This window comes from Pseudophryne corroboree, chromosome 5 (genome assembly GCF_028390025.1).
Source record: "Pseudophryne corroboree isolate aPseCor3 chromosome 5, aPseCor3.hap2, whole genome shotgun sequence".
NCBI lineage: Eukaryota > Metazoa > Chordata > Amphibia > Anura > Myobatrachidae > Pseudophryne > Pseudophryne corroboree.
In genome coordinates this window covers 147,323,681-147,350,098 of record NC_086448.1, presented here as the reverse complement: position 1 = coordinate 147,350,098, position 26,418 = coordinate 147,323,681, and the positions used below count along the sequence as shown (strand labels likewise).

The window sequence follows — 26,418 nt, the reverse complement described above, 5'->3', positions numbered from 1 at the left end:
ACAAATAGCGTTTATGATCCCACAGTAAATTTTAATGGGTATCAAGGTAACAAACTAATGCACACAATTACGTGCGGTCCAGTCACACTGTGCATAAGTAACTTAATATTCATACGCTGTACGACCAACGGAATCGGTTGTTTAGGCTGCGAAACCTTCAGCCGGAGCTCAATCTATATGGGTGCTACGCAAAACCCCCCGGGCTGCGCTTAAACCTTCGCAGTCCTTTTGTCTGCGGATACTACTTGCTCCTTTTACCTTATATAATGTTAACGCGGGCAAGCCATTCCTACGCCACCAAGTGTCCACTCACCTGATGTGGTCTCCGACGGGATCCCGATTTCTGGGTTCACAAAATAATACCTTTATTTACACACTCACTCCTGTACATTCATATACACTCTAATCTTTCCGTACAGAAATTCCTTTCATACAGGCAGTAGTCCAATCCCAGAGGAGTTGCAACTGGAGAAGGACCTATTAGCTTAAAATTTTGGACACTGAGATTGATTTGCGCTATTATCGCGTTGCTTCCATATCGCCTACTAAAACAATACTATCGTGTGATTTGTATTATGTGGGCGTACCCAGACGCTCCGTTGCGTAATATACGCTCCGTGCGTCGGCCCTTGCATCGCGTACGCTAGTCCCGCCCTTTGTTAGAGACACGTGTACGCAAGCCAGGTATATCCACAGAAATACAACTAACACGTTTATATCAATGTAGATGATCTTTAACTGTAATCATCTACCGAGCACCACACAGATCTTTCCTTGTATCTTTAGGCAAAGCCGTGTGCGTGTTTTACAAATTACTCCTTAACGTATTATTTTTACTTTTAACTACCAATAGCAACAAATCTTTCTCAACACGTTATAAATGATAAATGGCAAACAGGAAGGCGAGATGTGAAAATTTCACAAATGAAAAAAAAATGCAGGTGTGTGCGTGTGTTGCGTACGCAATGTGTACCAAACAGAAATGAAACAGTTTTAAAAGACAATAGCGTACTGTTCTTACCTTCCGGTTCCGGATTCCACCAGCACTCCTACAGCGTAGCGATGCAGACGCTTATCTAGTCAGCACCACTGTATCCCTCACCACCAATACGGATACGAAGGGATACTGCCTTCCCGCCCTTGCTGACAGATAAAGTCTGTGTTCGCCAGTGAGGATATGTGGAGGACGGACGAGGCCCCAATTGATAATGCCGATTTATTACCTTATAACATTCACTATATGTGGGTAAGAGACTCAGTACGCAATTGGCGTATGGGGTACCGTAAGGGTACGCACTTAGCGTAGCAGACGCTTAGCCGTGGTCGAGACGCACATGCGGCACGCTCGCTCACAGCTTAACGCTTGGTGTCGAGCACGCTATAGGCGGCCGACTACCGTAATGCTACGCTACCAGCGTAGCGGACGCTCGTGACCACGAGGGGAACACGAGCGGCGCAGACGCTCACGGGATGACACTCAGTAAACCTTGTATGCAACACACAGAAAGATTGAGTTTGTACTGTAAACCTTACTACTGAAATACTGTAGCGATATAACGCTGCTTAACCTTGTTAATGTGAAAGCTGTTTGAGCGATTGAGACGCTCCAAATACCCTCAGTAATGTAATAAACACACAATACCTTGCTAAGGTTCCAACACCTTTACTAACAATATTTAGCTATGTAAAAAGGGGAAAACAGTTAACAGTTCATACACTACAGACTAACATCAATATCTAAGCAGAATAACTACACATAAATATACAATAGCGGCACAATCGCAAACAATAACATACAATGAGAGAGAGAGAGAACGTGGTGAAATACAGTCAGAGATTTAGAATGGTCAGAGAGAGAACTTACACACTGGGGAATGATTCGCTGCGCAGTCCTGGTTACCAGCTCCTGGTTAGTCAATGATGAAAACCGTTGTAGAGAGAAGACTGAGCTGGCCAGGCTGGCTGTTCTTATATACACTGCATACAGTACACTACAAAGGGACCTATAATCTCATTGTTCATTGGACACAGGAATGTCTCCCCGCACTATAACAAAAGGTCATAGGTTAGTTTGAACAGGTGGGCTGTAACTATATCGAACTGCTCAGGTGGGAGGGAATCTCAGGATTCCCGCCGCATGGATAATGAACCGCAAATATAGTAAGTGTCCAGAAACTACTAATAGACATAACTATACGCAGGAGCGATTAATCTTTACCTAACCAGCACCGGATTGTTTCTAATAAAATGTTCTTTAGTTAGGTACCAAACACCACTGCTCAAACCCTGTCTGACCCTTCGTATCATGCAAAGAGGAATTCCTCTGTCCAGCGACCAGTTACACTAAACAGACTTACAGTTATTATTAAGGGGAACATTACCTATAAAACATACTATTTGGATTTACTATGTAACGATTGAGTCACCGGCTAGACGCACACAAACTCTACCGTAAATGCACATACCACGCGCTCGAGCGCATGGCCGAGGAGGCGCCGTCACGCAACTGCGAATATGCGCACGCACGGGAGAGAATGTGCATGTGCAGCGGGTAAGCGCATGGGGTGAATATATGGCAACGTGTAGCATGATATTTTTCCGACTTTGACACTTCAGACATCATCTGTTTATCTTATATCTTTTAAATCGATATTGAGTACAGTTTACAATTGTTTGTGGTGTTAACCATCAAATAAAGATTACATTTTGAAAGCGCTCCTCGGGACCCCCCCCCCCCCCTTTTATGTAAAATCTATATGTTCGTAAACATATATACAATCTTTTAGATTGTGTGGTCCTTTGCTTGACTGGATTTCAATAAATCCAGTAGATGGCAGCAGTGTTGCACTGAATTGAGACTTGTAGAATCACATTAGAATTTCCATTCAAGCTATGAACCAAAACTTTACCAACCAATCAGCGGTGGCTGCAGCCCTGGCTTCAGTGCCGACAACTTAGTGCAGGAGGGAAGGGGAGCCGTTAAGCAAATATAAACATACATGTGTAGATGTATGTAATATATGTGCTGGCAGTGTATCTGGATCGGCAGTGGCGCTGTATACCGCCAGTGGCGCACGCAGGGGGAAGGGGGGTTGTTTCTGAGTACCCAGAAACCCCACTGATCATCCTAATTCATTTTTTTTAGAGACGGACACAGTGTTGTCTCCATCTCAGTACAAACCGCGACCGCGATCACAGCTGCTGCAGAGATCTCTGCATAGAATGTTCGGAGGACCTGGCTTCCTGGCTTCTCCTCTCAGCCGGACCCCGGGGTATATGTGTGGTGTGTATGTATGCGAGTACAATATGTGTGTGTGTGTGTGTGTGTGTGTGTGTGTGTGTGTGTGTGTGTGTGTGTGTGTGTGTGTGTGTGTGTGTGTGTGTGTGCAATGTATATGTGTGTGAGAGAGACATATACAATATAGATATATACTTTTTACACACACACACACACACACACACACACACACACACACACACAATATATATATGCATATATTTATATATGTATATACAGTGTGTATATATATATCTACTATATATATATACGGAAAGCCCCCCCCCCACCCCCAGTAAATTAAGCATTTGTTCCTGACCACAGCGTCGTGCACAACCCAGAACTTGGCTTCCCTCTCCTAAGCCCGTCCTCAGACTCTCATTGGCTAGTTTTACAGGAGTTTGGGGATGGGCTTAGGAGAGTGAAGCATAATGCCGTGTCCCGTGTTCACCACAGCGGCTTTGGTACACAGCGCCGCTGCCGAGTTGTATACACTGGCAACACATATATTACATACATCTACACATGTATGTTTATATGTGCTTAGCGGCTCCCCCGTATGCGCTGCGCCGCCACTACAACCAATCAATACAGTCAGTTCAGGTATTCAATATTCAGACTGCAACAAAGAAACGGTTATTTGGAAATGCATAACATTGCAAGGACCAGAAATAATGCTATTGTATTTATTTTGTGACATCATTAACCTTGTTACACCTGTTGTCCAGTATGAAGATGGCACTGATAATGAGGAGAGCAAATTTTGGATTCCTTAGTGACTCTTAAAGGATGGAGACTGCAAATTAAGGGAGATAAATGCTTAAGTGACTGCTCACAAAACCCCCTTAATTTCATCTGATTTTCATCTAACGTGCCGGTAGTTACTTTTAATGGAGCACATTAGGCCTGATTCAGGTGCGGACAGACGGGGTAATTCAGAGTTGATCGCAGCAGCAAATTTGTTAGCAGTTGGGCAAAACCATGTGCACTGCAGGGGGGGCAGATATAACATTTGCAGAGAGAGTTAGATTTGGGTGGGTTATTTTGTTATATTCTGTGCAGGGTAAATACTGGCTGCTTTATTTTTACACTACAATTTAGATTTCAGTTTGAATACACCCCACCCAAATCGAACTCTCTCTGCACATGTTATATCTGCCTCTCCCCCTTACCCAACTGCTAACAAATTTGCTGCTGCGATCAACTCTGAATTAGGCCCAGAGTTAGGTAACATATGCCAAAGCAGCAGGAGGGTCTGGTATAAATAGACGCCTCCTGCATGCATGTGTGTTCCTCTGCTGTGTCTGAGGATGCTGCATTGGATCACTCTGCAACAGGTTGGGTATGTTATGCTGGCTGCAGTCAGAATCTTGATGCTGGGATCCCGTCAGCAGAATGCCAGTGGGAGGGGGGAGGGGGGTTGAGTGCACTAATGGGCCCTACACATTCAGCGACCCGCCGCCGAGCTGCCCTACGGCCGATACAGCAGACAGGCGACCTGGCGGCTGGGGGGGAGTGAAGTTTCTTCACTCCCCCCATCACCCGGCTCCATAGCAGTGCAAGCTAATATGGACGAGATTGACCATATTGGCCTGGATGCATAAGCGACCCAGCACCAACAATGAACGAGCGTGGGGCCGCGCATCGTTCATCGTTGGTGCCTACACACTGAACGATAATGTGTAGGGCCTATAAGCCCCTTGCGGGCTCGCTGTGCTCGACGCAGGCTCTGTTCCTACTCTGTGGGTGTCGTGGACACCCACAAGTGAGAATAGGCCCCGTGGGTTGGCATTTTGACTGCCGGCATTTTTAGTGTTCGGGATCCCGGCCTCGGCATGCTGAGACATACTATTACAAGTAGACGCCTCCTGCTGCAGTAGTGATCTGACCTGTGTCCTAGGATGTAGGCATCATATTACTGACTCCCCACTGGACAGCTTGCAGAGATTCCTGGTATCTTCTCTCTCCCTAAACAGCAGCGTCATGCCTCGGTTATGGGAAGCTGAGGGTGTTGCCACCCCTCCCCACCCCAAAATGGGAGCAGACTGTCTATCACTGACAATCTTCTGCCATCCTACTTTCTACATCGGAGGACCCATTTGTGCACGCAGTCAACGGGTCGTGTGCATGAGCAAAGTATCGATAATAAGTAGCAACATCAACTGGACTGTGCACATCACAATAACTAGTGATGTGCACCGGAAATTTTTTGGGTTTTGTGTTTTGGTTTTGGTTCCACGGCCGTGTTTTGGATTCGGACGCGTTTTGGCAAAACCTCCCTGAAATTTTTTTGTTGGATTCTGGTGTGTTTTGGATTTGGGTGTTTTTTTACAAAAACCCTCAAAAACAGCTTAAATCATAGAAATTTGGGGGTCATTTTGATCCCATAGTATTATTAACCCCAATAACCATAATTTCCACTCATTTCCAGTCTATTCTGAACACCTCACACCTCACAATATTATTTTTAGTCCTAAAATTTGCACCGAGGTCGCTGGATGGCTAAGCTAAGCGACCCAAGTGGCCGACACAAACACCTGGCCCATCTAGGAGTGGCACTGCAGTGTCAGACAGGATGGCAGATTTAAAAAATAGTCCCCAAACAGCACATGATGCAAAGAAAAAAAGAGGTGCAATGAGATAGCTGTGTGACTAAGCTAAGCGACCCAAGTGGCCGACACAAACACCTGGCCTATCTAGGAGTGGCACTGCAGTGTCAAACAGGATGGCAGATTTAAAAAATAGTCCCCAAACAGCACATGATGCAAAGAAAAAAAGAGGTACACCAAGGTCGCTGGATGGCTAAGCTAAGCGACCCAAGTGGCCGACACAAACACCTGGCCCATCTAGGAGTGGCACTGCAGTTTTCTAGCGAGAGGATGAGTGCTTCCATCCTCATGTGAATCTGAACCACTAGCCATGAACATAGGCCAGGGCCTCAGCCGTTCCTTGCCACTCCGTGTCGTAAATGGCATATTGGCAAGTTTACGCTTCTCATCAGACGCTTTTAATTTTGATTTTTGGGTAATTTTACTGAACTTTTGTAGTATACTTGACGACACAGAGGTAGAGCAGTGGACTACTGTACCGTACTGCTATATATATACTGGTGGTCAGCAAAATTCTGCACTGTGCTCCTACTATATACTGCGCACAACTAAAATGCAGCACAGGTATGGATGCATAGTATACTTGCCGACACAGATGTAGAGCAGTGGACTACTGTACCGTACTGCTATATATATACTGGTGGTCAGCAAAATTCTGCACTGTCCTCCTACTATATACTGCGCACAACTAAAATGCAGCACAGGTATGGATGCATAGTATACTTGACGACACAGAGCTAGAGCAGTGGACTACTGTACCGTACTGCTATTTATATACTGGTGGTCAGCAAAATTCTGCACTGTCCTTCTACTATATACTACAATGCAGCACAGGGAGAGAACGTAGATATTTTCAGAACACTGAGCACAGATATTTGCAGCACACTGAGCACAGATATTTGCAGCACACTGAGCACAGAAACTGAGAGAATGCAGCCACGTCCTCTCGCTATCATCTCCAAAGCACGAGTGAAAATGGCGGCGATGCGGGCTCCTTATATAGAATACGAATCTCGCAAGAATCCGACAGCGGGATGATGACGTTCGGGCGCGCTCAGGTTAACCGAGCAAGGCGGGAAGATCCGAGGCTGCCTCGGAACCGTGTAAAATCGGTGAAGTTCGGGGGGGTTCGGATCCCGAGAAACCGAACCCGCTCATCACTAACAATAACCACTTTACATCACCTCCCTCAGCTCCTTCAATGTCGAATTTACATAAAATGTATATCAAGACAAAAAAAATAGTAAGAAGGTGCAGATCAAAACAAACACATTCACAACAATGAGGCTTTAATTTGAATAAGCCAATTATAAGTCACAATAAACCATTAACATCACTGTTCCAGGAGCATACAGATGACACAGTACTGTAACTCATTTCAGCAGCTACATGTACGCAGAGTAAGTATCAGTTTATAGTTTATGGAGGTAATGCATGTACACAAATGTGTTATATTACCAAAAACTATAGCACCTATCAAGTTGCTGATGATGTTCAGGTGGTGCTGCACCGTGTCAGTGAGCACCGGTGGGGCTGCATCGTACCTGTGTACAGTTTCTGAGGTTGAAAAAAGACAATTTGTCCATCGAGTTCAACCTGTTAGTGCTCTCCTACACTGTAATATTTATAAGACTCGTTTAAACTGTGGTGAATTGGTAGCCGTTATGTAAAATACAATTTAAAAAAATAAATTATTACTATAGTGCATGATTTACCCACCATAACCCTGTATATCTTTATCCATTAGGAATTTATCTAGCCCATTTTTAAAAGTAATGACCGGGGGCCTAATTTACAGCTGATCGCAGCCTGAAACCCCCGGGTTAAGTGTGCTCACATATTACAGCTGCGATCGCCTCTGCCTGATTGACAGGCAGAGGCGGTCGTGGGAGGGGGCGTGCCAACGGCATTAGAACGGAATTGGTGGGCAGCGGTCCGGACAACGCAGGCGTATCAGTACCGTTGAGTTGTGGTGGCTGCACAGGTAGGGAGCTACTTGGTGGGTGCGAAAGCAGTGCCGCATTGCGATGCTTTTGCACCTGTGCGGGGGGGAGGGGGGGCAGGGCCTGACATGCGGGCGGACAAACCCTGTGCTGTGTGCATGTCAGAGAAACTGATCGTAGATGTGCTAAATTTAGCACATCTACAATCAGGTCTGAATCACCCCCTGAGTCCGCCATTACTACTTTCTCAGGCAGGAAAATCCAAATACGTATTGTCCTTACTGTGAAGAAACCTTTCCATCTCTATGGGGATAATTTTCGCACAGCAGGCGATCAGGTCTGAACTGCGTATGCGCATACCAGGGATGCGATTGGCATCTCAGCCCAGCAATCGCCTCTGCCTGATTGACAGGCAGAGGCGTTCGCTAGGCGGGAGCGGGCAGGTCGGCGGCATTGGGCCGCCATTATGGGGGCGCGGCCCGGGCAACGCAATCTTTTTCCAGTACAGAATCCCCTAGTTTTTCCCCATTTAGTATGTACAGTGCCTTGCTAAAGTATTCACCCCCCTTGGCTTTTTACCTATTTTGTTACATTGCAACCTGTAATTTTATTTATTTATTTTTTTATCTGAATTTTATGTGATGGATCTGCACAAAATAGTCGGTGAAGTGAAATGAGAAAAATTTATATAATTTATAATATAATATAATATAGTTTATAAAAATAATTTTTATAAATAAATATGTGAAAATTGGTATGTGCATATGTATTCACCCCCTTCGCTATAAAGCCCCTCAAAAGTTCTGGTGCAACCAATTACCTTCAGAAGTCACATAATTAGTGAAATGAAGTTCACCTGTGTGCAATCTAAGTGTCACATGATCTGTCAGTATAAACACACCTTTTCTGAAAGGCCCCAGGGGCTGCAACACCACTAAGCAAGAGGCATCACACCATAAAGACTAAGGAGCTCTCCAAACAAGTGAGGGACAAAGTTGTTGAGAAGTACAAGTCAGGATTGGGTTATAAAAAAATATCCAAATCTTTGATGATCCCCCAGAACACCATCAAATCCATCATCTTCAAATGGGAAGAACATGGTACCACAACAAACCTGCCAAGAGAGGGCCGGCCACCAAAACTCACAGACCGGGCAAGGAGGGCATTAATCAGAGAGGCAGCACAGAGACCAAATGTAACCCTGAAGGTGCTGCAGAGTTCCACAGCAGAGACTGGTGTATCTGCGCATGTGACCACAATAAGCCGTACACTCCATAGAGCTGGGCTTTATGGAAGAGTGGCCAGAAAAAAACATTACTTAGTGTTAAAAATAAAAAGGCACGTTTTGAGTTTGCCAAAAGGCATGTGGACGACTCCCTAAATGTATGGAGGAAGGTGCCCTGGTCAGATGAGACTAAAATTTAACTTTTTGGCCAACAAGGAAAATGCTATGTCTGGCGCAAACCCAACACATCCCATCACCCCAAGAACACCATCTCCACAGTGAAACATGGTGGTGGCAGCATCATGCTGTGGGGATGTTTTTCAGCCACAGGGACTGGTAAACTGTTTCGAGTCGAGGAAAAGATGGATTGTGCTAAATACAGGATATTCTTGAACAAAACTTGTTTCAGTCTGCCTGTGATTTGGGATGGAGGTTCATCTTCCAGTAGGATAATGACCCGAAGCATACTGCTAAAGCAACACTCAAGGGGTTTAAGGGGAAACATTTAAATGTGTTGGAATGGCCTACTCAAAGCCCAGATCTCAATCCAATTGAGAATCTTTGGTCAGACTTGAAGATTGCTGTTCACAAGCGAAAACCATCCAACATGAAGGAGCTGGAGCAGTTTTGCCTTGAGGAATGGGCAAAAATTCCAGTGGCAAGATGTGTCAAGCTCATAGAGACTTACGGTATCCAAAGCGACTTGCAACTGTAATTGCAGCAAAAGATGACTCTACAAAGTACTGACTTTAGGGGGGTGCATAGTTATGCACGCTGAAGTCTTCTGTTATTTTGTCCTATTTGTTGTTTACTTCACAATAAAAAAAAAACCCTTCAAAGTTGTAGGCATGTTCTGTGTATGAAATTATGCAAACCTTCAAACAATCCATTTTAATTCCAGATTGTAAGGCAACAAAACATGAAAAATGCAAGAGGGGTGAATACTTTAGTAAGGCACTGTAGGTAGTATTTTTGTTTTTGCTACAGAAGTGTATTACCTTACATTTGTCTATATTGAACCTCATTCTCCATTTTGCTGGCCATGTTTCCAGTTTAAATAAGTCTTTTGAAGAGACTCAGCATCCCCCTCCAAGTTTATAACCTTACACAGTTTGGTATCGTCTGCAAAAATTAACACTGTGCTCTCTAGACCTCTACTTCTAGATCATTTATGAAAATGTTGAACAATAGTGGTCCAAGTACAGACACTTGTGGCACACCACTTAGCACTTCAGTCCATTTTGAAAAAGTTCCATTTATCACCACTTGCTGCTCCCTTTTATCCAACCAATTACTAACCAAAGTGCATATTCTGCTCCCTAGCCCAAGTTAATTTGTAGATAAGCCTTGTCGAAGTCGAAAATATTATACCCACATGCATCATGTACAAACACCACACAGAGTGGCCTCCGTGCGGGAGCTTGTGCTGCTGTGCGTGCGCATGCCCGCATGCTGTGTACATTGGCTCCCGAAACCCTGTGTATTAGCGAGTGTTATGAGTAAATACGGTAGCATACGCATTCGCGTGGAAAAGCCACAAAGACATAACTGATATTTCATCCACGTAGTGCATAATTTACACATAGCCCACACACGCCACACCAGCAAGTTACATTTACTTTAGAAATGGAACAATAGAGATATTCAACTTTACAGGATGTGAGGGGACAGAAATAGGTCAGAACCAGTGGCGGAACTACCACCAGTGCAGGCAGTGCCTTGCACTGGGGCCCGCCACTGTCCAGGGGCCCAAAGCATGTAATGAGTCAAACTGACTCATTACATGCTGCTGACTCTCAATACAATCTCTCCAGATGTGAAGCTGGCCCAGAAGTTCATTCTTTATGCCGGGAGTTCACATAGCACTATTCTAGACTGCCCCTAACTGTACTAGCCCCCTCCCTGTACATACTCCAGCAGAAGGAAGAGAAGCCTGTCTCCTCCAATACGTCCTGACCCCTTTATCCACTCTCCAGCCCCTAGGGTCCTGGGAAAGGACATCTGACTCCCCATTGGTCAGCGGTGGCCATTTTCTGATAGCCTGCTATGGGGGCAGCCATTTTCTGCTAGCCCCTGCTGTTCAGCAGCCAGGCAGGGGGGTTAAATGTTATAACTCAAAGCAGTTGGAAGCAGGAGGACCTCTATATGCCTCCCGCAGCCAGGCGGCCCTGGATCACTTACATTTTACTGACCTAGGGGGCAAATAGCACCCTGCCCTCCTCGCTAGCCAGCCTCTGCCTATCCCTCAGGTTACGCTCACCGCTCTCCGCAGCTCCGTCGCTGAGGCAAGGAAATCTCCCTCGGTAGATGGAGACCCTGATCTCAGTTTTGTGAAACAAAGGTCATCATTCCCCCCCCCCCCCCCCCCCCAAATGGCTGCAGACTGTCAATCAATTGACGTCTGCAGCCTCACTGCATGCAAGGATGCAGGACCCATAGTGCACATACACAGTACAGGACTTGTACAAAAAACGGAAGACTGCATTACCATTGACACTGCTACCGAACCTGGATCAGGCCCATTTTGTTACAAGGCATTACAGGGATATCCACGTACAGTATATTCCATTGTAATCAAGACATCACACTAGACCATACGTTGCGTTACGTGCAGGTGTGCATCTCTCTGTTCCCACATGGATTAAAACAAAGACACATGTACAAAATGAATGCAATAGAATACCTGGAGTAATATAGGGCCTAACTCAGACCTGATCGCTGTTGAGCGAAATCGCAAGGCGGTTGATTATCGAATGACTGCCCATGAGTACAGCTCGTAATACGAAGGCACGAGGCCAAACTTGAAAAAAAGTCCTGCGTCTTTTTGATCGCTAGGCGAACGCAGATTGATTGACAGGAAGCGGGCGTTTGGGGGTGGTAACTGCCCGTTTTCTGGCAGTGTCAGGAAAAACACAGGCGTTCCCTTCCCAAGCGTCTTTAGGGAGGGTGTGTGACGTCAGCTCCGGCCCAATCAGCCTATTTCTATCGCACTGTAGGAGTAAGTCCTGGGCTACGCACAGACTGGAGAAATCATTCGATGGTAAGTGAGTTGCGACTGGATTTGCAGCTGACTTAGGTTTGCAAAGCTTTTCGCATGGCATACGCAGACTTGCACAGGTCGGATTTTCAGTCTGGCGCGACTATTTGATCACAAACCTTTGCAAATTTTCAGAGCTGCGCTCAGGTCTGAATTAGGCCATTAGTTACTAATTAATTCATTAGTATCCCGACATCCGAATCCCGATAGAGACCCAATGTGAGTATTAGGGTTAGTTTTAAGATTAGGATGCGGGAGGAGATGGTTAAAGGTTAGTCTGCGGGAGAGGTGGGTTAGGGTTAGGCCACGGAGGGGACGATTAGGGTTAGGCTGCAGGAAGGGAGGGTTAGGTCACAGAGGGACAATTAGGATTAGGCTGCGGGAGGGGTGGGTTACGGTTACGCCGTAGAGGTGATGATTAGGGTTAAGCTGCGGGAAGGGTTAGGCCGCGGAGGGGACGATTCGGGTTAGGCTGCGGGAAGGGTGGGGTAGGGTTAGGCAGCGAAGGGGATGATTAGGGTTAGGCTGCGGGAAGGGTGGGTTAGGGTTAGTCCATGGAAGGGAAGATTGGGGTTAGGCTGCAGGCAAGGTGGGTTAGGGTTACGCCGTAGAGGTGATGATTAGGGTTAAGCTGCGGGAAGGGTTAGGCCGCGGAGGGGACGATTCGGGTTAGGCTGCGGGAAGGGTGGGTTAGGCAGTGAAGGGGATGATTAGGGTTAGGCTGCGGGAAGGGTGGGTTAGGGTTAGTCCATGGAAGGGAAGATTGGGGTTAGGCTGCAGGCAAGGTGGGTTAGGGTTACGCCGTAGAGGTGATGATTAGGGTTAGGCTGCTAGAAGGTTGGGGTATGGTTAGGCCGCGGAGAGGACGATTAGGGTCAGGCTGTAGGAAGGGTGGGGTAGGGTTAGGCTGTGGAGGGGACGATTAGTGTTAGGCTGTGGGAAGGGTGGGTTAGGGTTAGGCTGCGGAGGGGATGGTTAGGGTTAGGCTAGGGGAGGGTTGGGTTTAGGATTAAAATGCTCACCGCGATCTGTCGGCATTCGGAGCATCGGGATTGTGACTGATGGGATCCTGACTGCCGGTATTTCATTGACAAACCAACCCTATAACACATGCCTATTTATATTTATCATTTACATAATACATATATTCTTCATATATATGCTATACAGTACCAGAGCAGGGCCCTCTTCCCTTCTGTTCTCACAGCCCTCTTCTCTCGCACACTAATTACAGCTCTGTCCTACTCAGCGTCCGTCTATACCCACATCTCCTCTTGCTTCTTACTGTTTATCTCTTCCAACGGCTGCTAGCCCCTAGTAGTATGCCGATTACTCCTTTGCTTCCTTACATCTCAGCTCTATTGCGTACTGAGAATTGTGGTGCTAATTGTTACCTGGGCTCTGTTATAGTTTTTCAGTTACTGTAATGTTAAGCTCTGTGTACCCTGTATTATTCTAATGTCTGCCATATGTACGGCGCTGCGAAACACTTGTGGTGCCTTAGAAATAAAATGCAATAATAGTACTAGTCAATATATCTTGTATGCTTTATTATATACTTTATGACTGTGTCTCACCTTCTGATTTTACTGCATATTGATGTACAGTATTATACGATCCTCAATAAAATATATATTGAAAAAAAAGATGTAGTAATAATAATAATAATAATAATAAGAATAATAAGAATAATAATAATAATAATGATATACACCAATCTTAAAATATAGCTTTTTTTTTTTCATTTGAAGTTTATTAACATATTTTATGTTACAATATATGCTTTACTTGATATATTATTGGTACGCTGCTTGTTCCCTATATTTAATAATTATATCTGTATAATTATGCTAATGAATTTATTGGACTATATAAAGCTTGCTCCTACTCACTATTAGTATACCATATGAGCATTTAGCAAAGTCTGCTTTCTGTTCTGTCTCCATGTTTCATGGGAACACGTATGCTCTAGAGCAGGGGTGGCCAGACTTTTGGAGTCGGCGATCTACTTTGAAAGCTAAAAAGCTTTTGTGATCTACCTAGGAGGAATAATAGCGCGCGCCACAGGCGCGCGTGCAAAAAAAGGGGCATGGCATAACAAAAAAGTGGGCGTGGTATAACAAAAAGTGGGCGTGGTATAACAAAAAAAGGTACGTAGCCTTGCTGCACAGAGTGTAATGACTGCCTCACACGAAATAACACATTGGCCCACACAGGTAAAAACCTCAAACACATATGCTCCCACAGTGCCAGATACACACATGCCCCCACAGTGCCAGATATGCCCCCACAGTGCCAGATATGACCCCACAGTGCCAGATACAGATATGCCCCCACAGTGCTATGTGCCCACAGTGCTAGATATGCCCCCACAGTGCCAGATTACAGATATGCCCCCACAGTGCCAGATATGCCCCCACAGTGCCAGATTACAGATATGCCCCCACAGTGCCATGTGCCCACAGTGCCAGATACAGATATGCCCCCACAGTACCAGATATGACCCCACAGTGCCAGATACAGATATGCTCCCACAGTGCCATGTGCCCACAGTGCTAGATATGCCCCTACAGTGCCAGATTATAGATATGCCCCCACAGTGCCAGATATGCCCCCACAGTGCCAGATTATAGATATGCCCCCACAGTGCCATGTGCCCACAGTGCCAGATATGCCCCCACAGTGCCATGTGCCCGCAGAGCCAGATATGCCCCCACAGTGCCACATATGACCCACATTGCCAGATATGCCCCCACAGTGCCACATATGACCCACATTGCCAGATATGCCCCCACTGAGCCATGTGCCCACAATGCCAGATATGCCCCCATAGTAGAGCTCACCGTTACTGTGTGGTGAGCGCAGCGCGCGCTTCTCCTGCCTGCCGCCCTGCTTTTCAGTCTGATCTCCGGCGGTGACGGCAGCCAGCGTGTATGTCTCAAATCAGGCGCCGGTCCGCGAGCTCTCATTGGCTAACGAACCGGCACCTGATTTGAGCCATACACTCCGCCGTCACTGCCGGAGACCAGACAGAGGGGCAGGGCGGAAGGCAGGAGAGGCGCGGCTTCGGGTGGCTGGGCAGAGGATCGCGATCGACTGGTCGCATGTCCGCGATCGACCAGTCGATCGCGATCGACTGTTTGGCCACCCCTGCTCTAGAGAATGTAAGGAGAAGACCCTTTTTGAGGATCATCAACCTGGGCTGGTTAACTCAGTTGGTTAGAGCGTAGTGCCAAAGTTGCGAGTTCAATCTCAGTATGGGCCATTTACTTCATCAGGTCCCATGCTGGCTCACAGGGCTGGTAGCCTGATACTATGCTGAGTAGTAACGGGGAAGCACAGGTTAAATCCCCCTTTTTGAGGATCATCTTCAAAAGAAACCCAGATACTCTTTACACTATTTCCATACATTGTGAGTAGGGTACGCCCCTCATTTATTTTATTGACTGGGATCTCTAAAGATACCTTATGTGTTTGATCCTCTACATCCAACCAGTGAGTGGTGGTTTATATGTCTACGTTTATCCACTGGAGAATATGAAGTGGGGACTTCCTTGGATCACAGGGACTCCTGATTACCACAATAAGGGACGTATTGTATATTTCTATAAGTGCCTATTTTCAAGTCACAATTTTTTTTATTACATGTCTCCATGCTTAGATATCAATCCTACTTTTTTTTAATTACATATTAATACTCTGAAATGAATTTTAGACTTTATTCTTTTATTTACTTACAAATTGTGAAAGTCCAATTGTTATTTATGTGATTTTTTAGTAAAATACTAATGCACACATTTATCTCTTAGTTCTATTTTTTTGAGAGAACATTCTGAGGTTTTTCAGTAGTTTAAATTGTTCTAAGTCCGTGTTAAACCATATGTGAATGTTTATTTTCTTTAATAATAACTACTGCAAAGCTACTATAGGAAGGTTAAAGTGACCTTAACATTATAAATAAGAAGCAATTCCACAGATGTTTAGTCTTTTCCTTTAAAATGGTTACACTTTTTAAGAATGCATTCACCCCACCCCGTGGTCCTTCTACAATTCATTGCAAAAGAATATGGCTTCAATTACACAGTGCAGTCTGAACTCGGACGGGTGTTCCAAAGCCTCTCTGCTCACTAACATGTGACTGTGGTCAGCAGGGGCGTCAGAATGATTTCAGTCTGGGATGGGGGGCGAAGTTGGGATTTCATTTTGGCGCCCCAGCTGTCATCTCCTCTCCTTCAACCACATACACCCCCCCAGCAGGGGGGAGCACATACTCCGCATCTACGTGGGAGGCTTCACCTGTAAAAGTAGTCGGTAGTTGCAGGGTGCGGTGGGTCCCCCCTTCTTCTGTACTAGCCGGCTGTCTCTTCACTGATGCATTACTGGTAGGAGGAGGGGTGGCCATGCAAAGCCTGTTGGGACATCCCAGGACCACAGCCATGCCTCCCTCAGTGAAAAGACAGCCGGCTAATACTGAAGAAAGGACACCGCACCCTGCGACAGCAGACTACTTATAGAGTTGAAACCGCCTGCGGGGATCAGAAAGTAAGTGCTTCCCCGCACCTGCGCCTCCATCATGTTTGGGGGAGTCAAGCTGCCCCCTTGCCCCCCCCCTTTCCGACGCCTCTGGTGGTCAGTCACATGTTAGTGGACCCTATTCAGTAAGGATTGCAGATTCTGCTTTTTAGCAGAATGTGCAATCCTTTTTGTCGCATGCTGGGGGCCGCCCATCGCAGAGCAAAGCCGCCCATCATGCTACCTGCCAACCACCAACTGCGACCACGCTCTAATTGTGATTGCACCACAATTAGTGTGTGGTCGCAGAAATTAGGGAAGCCTCCTGCTGGCACAGCCTGGCTGCGACGGCTGGAGTCCCGCCGCAATTTATTGTATCAGAGCGGCTATGTCCGATGACACATAGTCGCCCTGAAAACACAGCCGACATGCCCCATTTCCCCCGCACCACTCTCGCAATGGTCAATGAATGCCCCACTCCCGCCCCGCGAATGTCTCTGCTTATCTATCAGAGGTGTTCGCAGTAACTGCACGCGCAGGTCGGGACCTGTGCATGCACAGAGTCGCTGGCGCTATTGCGGTTGCATCGATTAGCTATGTGACCTGAATAACCCCCAGGGTCCTAACTGTAGTGATAACCACTGTCCCAAAGGGGAAGAAAAGAAGACTCTTTTGTGGGTGCACTCTTGATTTGGAAAGATATTACTAGAAATATTTGAAATAAGAACAAAGAAGTTGAATAAAATAGATTAAATTTTAGTAATATCACAAATAAAAATTAATTACCAGTAGTTTGATGTATAAGTAATACAGGTTGAGTATCCCATATCCAAATATTCCGAAATACGGAATATTCTGAAATACGGACGTTTTTGAGTGAGAGTGAGATAGTGAAACCTTTGTTTTTTGATGGTTCAATGTACACAAACTTTGTTTAATACACAAAGTTATTAAAAATATTGTATTAAATTACCTTCAAGCTGTGTGTATAAGGTGTATATGAAACATAATTGAATTGTGTGAATGTAAACACACTTTGTTTAATGTACAAAGTTATAAAAAATATTGTCTAAAATTACCTTCAGACTGTGTGTATAAGGTGTATATGTAACATAAATGCATTCCGTGCTTAGATTTAGGTCCCATCACCATGATATCTCAATATGGTATGCAATTATTCCAAAATACAGAAAAATCCCATATCCAAAATACCTCTGGTCCCAAGCATTTTGGATAAGGGATACTCAACCTGTAGTAACAATAATAATCGGTAGATAACTGTCTGGGTTAAATCTGAATTATGTTAGGAGTTATCCTTGATGATGAGAGTACAATAAATTCACGGGTTAGTCTCAACCGTATGCCTGTCAAAAACTTGTACAAAATATCTGAGTCTAAGCACCAATTGCGAATATAGGCCGGTGAAAACACAAAATAATTGGCCTGCCACTTATGCTGAAAAGGAATCAGAATGAAACCAGATGAGCAGGGTGAATCTGCTGTCAGTGTTAGGCACTGATCATGTGGATCCTTGATATACTCTACTAAACTGAGTCTTCCTCAGGAGTCTCCCACCCAAGTACTGACTCAGCCCAACACTGATTAGCTTCCACTATCCACACTTATATCTTGTCAAATTCGTGAACTCTCATCAGTGATTCCAGAGCAATAAAGATCATTCATCCCTTTCTCTACTATCATACCACACTGGAAACGCCCGAATCCATCTGATCTTGGAAGCTAATCAGTGTTGGGCTGAGTCAGTACTCGGGTGGGAGACTCCTGAGGAAGACTCAGTTTAGTAGAGTATATCAAGGATCCACATGCTCAGTGCCTAACACTGACAGCAGATTCACCCTTCTCATCTGATTTCATTCTGTTTCCTTTTCAGCATAAGTGGCAGGCCAATTATTTTGTGTTTTCACCTGCCTATGGGGATCATTCTGAGTTGTTCGCTCGTTGCTGATTTTCGCTATATTGCGATTAGTCGCTTACTGCGCATGCACAAGGTTTGCAGAGCGCATGCGCTTAGTTATTTTACACAAAAGTTAGGTATTTTACTCACGGCATAACAAAGCTTTTTCATCGCTGTGCTGACCGTAGTGTGATTGACAGGAAATCGGTGTTTCTGGGCGGAAACTGGCCGTTTTATGGGTGTGTGCGGAAAAACGCAGGCGTTCGAGTTGCAAAATGCAGGAGTGGCTGGAGAAACGGGGAAGTGGTTGGGCAAACGCTGGGTGTGTTTGTGACGTCAAACCAGGAACGAAAAGGACTGAGCTGGTCGCAATGGCTGAGTAAGTCTGGAGCTACTCAGAAACTGCGGGGTAATCGTTACGAAAAAATTAGCAAAGCTTTCGTTAGCAATTCTGTTATGCTAAGATACACTCCCAGTAGGCGGCGGCTTAGCGTGTGCAATGCTGCTAAAAGCAGCTAGCGCTCGGAATCACCCCCTATATTCGCAATTGGTGCTTAGACTCAGATGTTTTGTACAAGTTTTTGACAGGCATACGGTTGAGACTAACCCGTGAATTTATTGTACTCTCATCATCAAGGATAACTCCTAACATAATTCAGATTTAACCCAGACAGCATATACTTGTTATTTAACGATTCTTATTGTTACTATTACATATACATCAAACTACCGGTAATTAATTTTTATTTGTGATATTAATAAAACGTAATCTATTTTATTCAACTTCTTTGTTCTTATTTCAAATATTTCTAGTAATATCTTTCCAAATCAAGAGTGCACTCACAAAAAAGTCTTATTTTTTTTCCCCCTTTGTCACATAGTTCAATACTGACTCAGGGTGCACCACCAAATATAATATAGATTAGAAAACATCATTTTCTTTACTTCTAATATTTTATTTTGGTATTTATAGCTTTATATCCTATTATCATTAAAATTAACCTGTGCGGTATCCACCCAGTATTAGATAACCACTGTCCCAGTGAGTTACTTCCCTGGAATCTTGGAGGCATTTTTCACATTTGTGAAAGACTCCTCCAGGGAATCTGACATAGGGGGTCATTCCGAGTTGATCGCTCGCTAGCAGTTTTTAGCAGTCATGCAAACGCTAAGCCGCCGCCCTCTGGGAGTGCATTTTAGCTTAGCTGAAGTGCGAACGAAAGGATCGCAGAGCGAGTACTAAAAAAAATTGTGCAGGTTTAGAGTAGCTTCAGACCTACTCAGCGCTTGCGATCACTTCAGACTGTTCAGTTCCGGATTTGACGTCACACACCCGCCCAGCGTTCTCCCAGCCACGCCTGCGTTTTTCCTGGCACACCTGCGTTTTTTCAAACATTCCCTGAAAACGGTCCGTTGACACCCAGAAACGCCCTTTTCCTGTCAATCACTCTGCGGCCAGCAGTGCGACTGAAAAGCTTTGCTAGACCTTGTGTAAAATTACATCGGCCGTTGTGAAAGTACGTTGCGTGTGCGCATTGCGCCGCATACGCATGTGCAGAAGTGACGCTTTTTTGCATCATCGCAGCACAGCAAACTTTTTCAGCTAGCGATCAATTTTGAATGACCCCTATAGTGTCAGTTTCCGGATCGGAGCCAGGTGGAGGTCGCAGGAGAGGGTTCAGAAGATCTCTGTCCTGTTACTATGCCTCCGTAAGCTTAAAGCAGTTTATGCTTTCTAAAGATAGTGTAAACAACTGGAGCCAAACTCCAAAAGGTTAGACGTATGGGTCAGAACTTAAATACCATTGACAATAATAGAGACTGTGCTCTGCAGCGCTAATTAGCCTTCTGCATCTGTAGTAGTACTGTACATACTGTAGCAACATTAATAATAATTTTATCTATATAGCGCTCTTTCTCCAAGAAGACTCAAGGCGCTTTACAGACATCAAATACAGAGCACATACAGTAGTTCAAAAGATTACAGGCATAAGACCAAAGTACATAGTACCAAAGATTAATACAGTAATAAAGAGGTGAAAAGAAAACCCAGAGTGCACAAAGGGCCTAATTCAGACATGGTCCCTCAATCCGAGTTGTTCGCTCTGTAATTTTCTTTGCATCGCAGCGATTTTCCGCTAATTGCGCATGCGCAATGTTCGCACTGCAACTGCGCCAAGTAAATTTGCTATGCAGTTAGGTATTTTACTCACGGCATTACAAGGTTTTTTCTTCGTTCTGGTGATCGGAGTGTGATTGACAGGAAGTGGGTGTTTCTGGGCGGAAACTGGCCGTTTTATGGGAGTGTGTGAAAAAACGCTACCGTTTCTGGAAAAAACGCAGGAGTGGCTGGAGAAACGGAGGAGTGTTTGGGCGAACGCTGGGTGTATTTGTGACGTCAAACCAGGAACGACAAGCACTGAACTGATCGCACTGGAAGAGTAAGTCTCGAGCTACTCAGAAACTGCACAGAAAAATCTTTTCGCAATATTGCGAATACTTCGTTCGCAATTCTGCTAAGCTAAAATTCACTCCCAGAGGGCGGCGGCTTAGCGTGTGTACTGCTGCGAAAAGCGGCTAGCGAGCGAACAACTCGGAATGAGGGCCATGATCGGTGCTGTGCGTTTTTACACAGCAACCGATCAGGTCTGAACTGTGCATGCGCCGGCGCATGGCAGACAGCCGATGGCCATCTCAGTCCTGCGATTGCCTCTGCCTGATTGACAGGCAGAGGCGGTCGCTGGGCGGGCCGGCGTCATTTGGCCTCAGTTTAGGGGGCGTGGTCCGGGCAACGCAGGTGAGCCCGGACTGTGCGGGGGGCGGGCCGCGGTGGCTGCGTAACGTCACACACAGCTGCTGCGACCCTCACATCGATGAGTAGCTCACTGCCAGCGCACATGAGCTGCGCTTGTAGGGAGCTACTCCTATAGTACAAGAGCATCTGTGCGATGCTTTTGTACTTGTGTGGCGAGGTAGGGCCTGACATGTGGGGCTGACTAGCCCTGTGCTGGGCGTTCCCCCGCATGTCTGTGTGACTGATCGTAGATGTGCTAAATTTAGCACATCTACGATCAGGTCTGAATTAGGCCCAATAAGCGTAATGCAGGGTTGGTGCAGACCTTTTGGGTAATAACTTTCATGGGTTATATATTCCATCCAGGTACCAGGTAAGGCAGCCATGTTGGGCAGGCTACGTAGAATTAACCTGAGTGGAATCAGTCACACCTAGAAGAGATTACTCAAAATGGAGGGTCCATGTATTCTTCATAACATCCACGAGCGTACCAGCTGAGGCAGCCACGTTGGGCGCGCTACGAAGGTTACACTGTGGGAGATAAGTTATACATGGACACAAGGCATACATTGGTTACATAGGACAGAAGACCAGTCAAAAGAAGTATACAACGCAGTGGGGGATTGCAGAGAGAAAAGAACAGTTGCAATGGGGGAGGGGGTGGAAGACAAGACAATGGGGAGTGGGGGACAAGGGGTACTAAACATGCCACCAATCAAATGAAGCAGAAAACAAAACAATAACCTAAAAAAACCAAAACATTCGAAGCATGATGCAGCAAATGGAAAGGAGCCGCTAGTCCATTGCAGTTGAACTCCACTACTGTGCCCACTCAGCCTGTGCTTCCCACGTGGAGAGAGTAGCCTGTCCGTGTCCAGGCAAGCCATGCAGTCCTGGGGAAAGGGGGGGCCGAGCAAGGGAAGGAGCAGCAGGATAGCAGCTGGATGGTCGGGTCCCTTCCTCCAGCCAAGTCCCGAGGGGGTTCAGCAGCAAAGACAGGTGGAAGCCAGCTGTGCATGGTGGCCTCCAACACAGGGAATTGAACCATGGCAAGATGGCGGCTGCAGCTGGGCTCTCCCTCCTCGGCTCACATCCTAACTGAAGATATCTCCCCGGTCGCTGGGTGTCCTGTCCAGGCCATAACTCGGGATGGCAGCGAGGCAGAGCCAGGTATCCAGCAGGGGCTCGCAATGCTGCTGGCAGCAGAAAGCTCCCGGCGGCACTGGGGCCATGCACGGCGCGGGGCCCTGACAGTAGAGGCAGCAGAGGTGGCAGATAAGCGAAGTGGAGCTCCGAGCGGTGGTGGTTGAGGCCAATCTTCTGCGGTGGTGGTAGTGTAGCAAGGGCCAGTGTACTCGTGCGGTCACTGGCTCTGCTATTAGGTGCCATGTACCTCCTTGCCTGGGATGGGCCGAGATCCAGAAGGATCCTGGCGCCGTCCCATGGTGCCGGAGGTAGCGCCGGCATCGGGTAGCACTGGGGGCCTGGACCAGGCCTGGTCTGGCCTCCACCTGCCCATCTGGCTGCAGAGTTCGGCGGCGGGCATGGGGGCGGCAGTGAATTGTCACCACCGCTCCACGTGGGTGATGGCGGCGGGCCTACATGCTCCAGGTCTCAGGCCCCGCCAATCACAGCGCCGCGCTTTGAATTTGGCACCAGCTGTGAGCCAATCACCGCTCACAAGCTGGCGGGCAATCAGGAGTGGCGGCGGCGAGCCAATCCTGGCTCACCACGTCATAGGAAGGGAGTCATCGGCCAAGAGGGAGCGGAGAAGAGCTCCAGAAGAGTGAAGATTGCCGAAGAAGGAGCTGGAAGTCCTGGAGGGTGGCGGCCATTGGGAAAGAGCTGTTACACACCGCCGCCCGCCGGGTGAAGTTCAAAAAGCCAACGCCCGTTGGTGAAGACGTCAGTAGCCCTGGGACAGCGGTGTGCGACGGAAAAGAGCTTACACTAGCCACCGCTGCCCAGGTGAAGATTCCAGGAAGCCCGGAGGAGGGAGCCGTCCCGCCCCCGGCAAAGACCACACGGTGGGCGGGGCCGGACCAGGCTTGGTCCATCCACTGCCCTTAGGACGGGTAAGTCTAAGTGGGTCCCCCCCTTCCTAGACCACCAGGGATTCGAGGCACTAGACCCACGGAGCATAACAGGCACTAGGCCTGAGGCGCCATAGGTGGGCACTAGGCCCAGGGGACCCAAGGGGGCATTAAGCCCAATAGCATTGCGCATTAGGTGGGCACTAGGCCCGGGGGACACCAGGGGGCATTAGGCCCAATAGCACTGCGCAATAGGCAGGCGTTAGGCCTGGGGAGCATTACGGCCAATAGGCCCAATAGGAGGTGGTGTTAGGCCACCTGGTTTGGGATTGGCCCCCAATGGCAACAATAGGCCCGGGGCACCCTGGGCAAGGAAGCCCAACACTATTGTATGGACGATAGAAGTCTACGCTACGCCGCAGGTGTGGTAGGTCGGCGCTAGGCCGTGGTATCTCTTGATCCGGCACTAGGGCGCAGGTTGGATAAGTCGGCGCAACGCCACAGGTGTGGTAATTCGGCGCTATGCCGCGGTATCTCTGGATCCGGCGCTAGGCCACTAGACCGATAGCTTTAGGGTGTACAGTCAGGCCCCCATTAAAGGTAGACTGAGGTAAGTACTGCAGTTTTACCCCACAGTCAGGCACCCATGAAAGGTAGGCTGCCGGAAGTTACGTGCTGGTGAGTATCACATGGTTGAAACAGTATAACGGTATTGTTATCATAACCTCTGCATAAGTGTCTCTCTGTTGTCTTGCGTGAGCAGCACCACGTCCTGTGGGCTGCACTGTGTGTTCTATTACAGGACCAAGGAAGAAGGGCCAGCTGTCTGGCAGGAAACCGAGGGTATAGCTGGTGAGCATAATTGTGTTTTTGTGTTGTATGTTGCCCCTTTCCCCACCTCCCCTTTGGGCGTTTTTGTTCAGGGTCGCGCCTGGTGCTTTGCACCCCTACGGGAGCACCCAGTCTGAGGCCGCAAGTGCCAATGATGACCATTCACTGAGCCCAGTGAAGGCCACCCCTGCGTAGTGTGTCCCCCATTCTTTTCAGGTCACCCCAGGAGGTTCTTGTCCATGTCTTGTCGTGTTCCACTGCCATCGGAGTTGTCTCGACGGACTGAAGGTGGAGGACGGGAGGCGTGAGGTACGTAGGCTTGGTAAGTGAGTTTGTTTTCGCAGGGCCCTACCCCCGTGCCTCTTACAGTAGTGCCGGAGATGGGAGCTCTTTGAGCACGTGACCATCCCCGGCCACCACCTGCAGAAGCTGCAGTTTCTATATAATTTTATGGGGGAAAAATGCTTAATAAATATGCCCCTATATGTGTACCTATGGCCAGGAATAAAATTTCCCAGCACCGGATGTGGATCTATTCCAGCTCAAAAGGTGAAATCACGTTTTGAGCTGGAATAGATCCACACATCCTGTGCTGGGAAATAATTTTATTATTGTTTTTCTATCTGGTTCCATTAAGGAGGTGATTAGAAATACATTCTAAGTATTCCATCTAGAGACCTCTATCACCAATTTGTTGGTTTTAAATCTACTATAGCAAACTACTATGAGAATCTTAACAATGAATGGGAGTGACTATGCCTTTGGCCTTTGCTCTTTTTTATTACGTCTTCCTTCACTGTTAATACCCATTGGTATCCAACAACTTTAACTTCACACTGTATGTGATAGTACACACCTACTATTGCATGTATAACCCCTAAAGAAGTCAGTTGGGACAAAACGCGTAGGATTATTTGATATGCACTATCCATGAAGACAGCTGAATTGTTATCTACTTAGTGAGCTCATACCCAAAAGGGTTTTGGTGTGATTGTAATATCCATTTCTCAGTATCTATGGAATTCTGCTATTCTTTGAATTGTACTAATTTTACTTCATATTTTGAAAAACTTTTATGGAAAATAAATGAAAAATATGTATCTCTTGATTTTTGTATTTGCTGTTGGGTGAACATTTTGCCAATTGATCTGGAGGGTAATCCCTTTTAAATTCCAAAATGTATGTTTGCAGGTAGAAAAATGTACATTGTCAAGCAGCAGAAGCATAGCCATAATTATACTTGAAAATTATAAAAACATCACACCCCTCAAAACCCCCCACAAAAAAAAAATGCAAACCAGGGCCTACATAGAAAAAAAATTCTATTCAGACATTGCCCTTGTCAGGATACCCTTGCAATGTTTAATTCTACAGATATTTCAATATTTCAGCATCAGCGGAAGGCCAGACTACTACTGCCAGGGGGAGGCCAGAGCTCTTTGGCTTGGAAGGGAGCACCTGGGCCGGCTCACCCGCCAGCAAGAGCTCTACCACTGGGGTGGAAACACAGGACTCGACCACCAGCAGGAGGCTGGAGCTTTACCAACAAGGGGGAACACCGGCCTCAAATGCTGGGATGAGATTGCCAGCCTTGACCACCAGTGGGAGCACCATCTCTGACCATCAGCAGGATGACAGAACTCTACCACCAGAGGGGCAGCGTTGGCCTCGACCACCGGGGCAGGAGCATTGGCCTCGACCACCAGCAGGAGGCCATTCCTTGACCACCAGTAGGAGGCTGGCATCTACCACTGGGGCGGGAGCACCATCCGCAACCATCAAAGCAGTTGCACCAGCCTCGACTGCCAACAGGAGGACCAGCCTCTACCGGGCTGGAAGCACAGGCCTTGACCACCAGCAGGAGGACCAGCCTCGACAGCCAGCAATGGGGCTGGTGCTCTAACGACAGGCTGGGAGCACAAAGCTTGACCGCCAATGGGAGGCCGGCTCTCTAACCCTGGACTGGAAGTGTCAGACTCAACTACCAGTGGGAGGCTGGAGCTCATTGGCTAGGGCAGGAGCAACGGGATCAACCGCCAATGTGAGGCAAGCCTCAAACAGCTGGGCAGGGAGTGCCGGCCTTGGCTGCCAGGCTGGGAAGACCAGGCTCAACCACTGGCAGAAGACCAAAGCTCCACCACCGCGGTGGGAGTGCAGGCCTCGACCACTAGCAGGAGAGCTAGCCTTGACTGCCAGTGGGAGCGCTAGCCTCGACTGCCAGCAGAAAGCTGGAGCTGTACTG

General features: G+C 47.1%; 1 long non-coding RNA gene and 1 pseudogene across 3 annotated transcripts in view; one reads left to right on the top strand and one right to left on the bottom strand.

The window, feature by feature from the left end:
* Nucleotides 1-15,059, bottom strand: part of LOC134928873 (uncharacterized) — a 110,916-nt gene extending 95,857 nt beyond the window's left edge. For all 3 annotated transcript variants that reach the window (XR_010178088.1, XR_010178087.1, XR_010178089.1), the window contains exon 1: nucleotides 14,935-15,059. This is a non-coding gene — a long non-coding RNA (uncharacterized LOC134928873). The remainder of the gene's footprint in view (nucleotides 1-14,934) is intronic.
* Nucleotides 15,060-18,292: 3,233 nt separating this feature from the next.
* Nucleotides 18,293-18,411, top strand: LOC134931499 (5S ribosomal RNA; annotated as a pseudogene).
* Nucleotides 18,412-26,418: the final 8,007 nt, after the last annotated feature.